Source organism: Arachis ipaensis, chromosome B09 (assembly GCF_000816755.2).
Source record: "Arachis ipaensis cultivar K30076 chromosome B09, Araip1.1, whole genome shotgun sequence".
NCBI classification, from domain to species: domain Eukaryota; kingdom Viridiplantae; phylum Streptophyta; class Magnoliopsida; order Fabales; family Fabaceae; genus Arachis; species Arachis ipaensis.
In genome coordinates this window covers 121,355,418-121,355,759 of record NC_029793.2, presented here as the reverse complement: position 1 = coordinate 121,355,759, position 342 = coordinate 121,355,418, and positions in this window count along the sequence as shown.

Genomic DNA, 342 nt, shown 5'->3' with positions numbered 1-342 from the left:
AGAGCAACTGCAAATAAGCACAAAAAGCAAACAAATAATTGTACCAGAAAAAAAAAATTGCTAAAGGTCACGTGTTGCAATTGTTAGGGTCCTACCACTGTGAGCGAGGATTAAGAAAATGCAACTGTATTAATCCTTTTTCCTAGACTAAAGTAATTTTCAAAGATACAAAAAAATTTTATATTTAACATTAATATAGAAAGGATGTAAAAGAGAATGATTGGAGTGATGTAGGGTTCTTTTACTCTTGTTTGTTAGTTATAAAATAAGTGAATGTATGTAATGGAAATGCTATAAAATTCATTTTTTCAATTGTTGTAACTAAATTTATATACGAAAGAT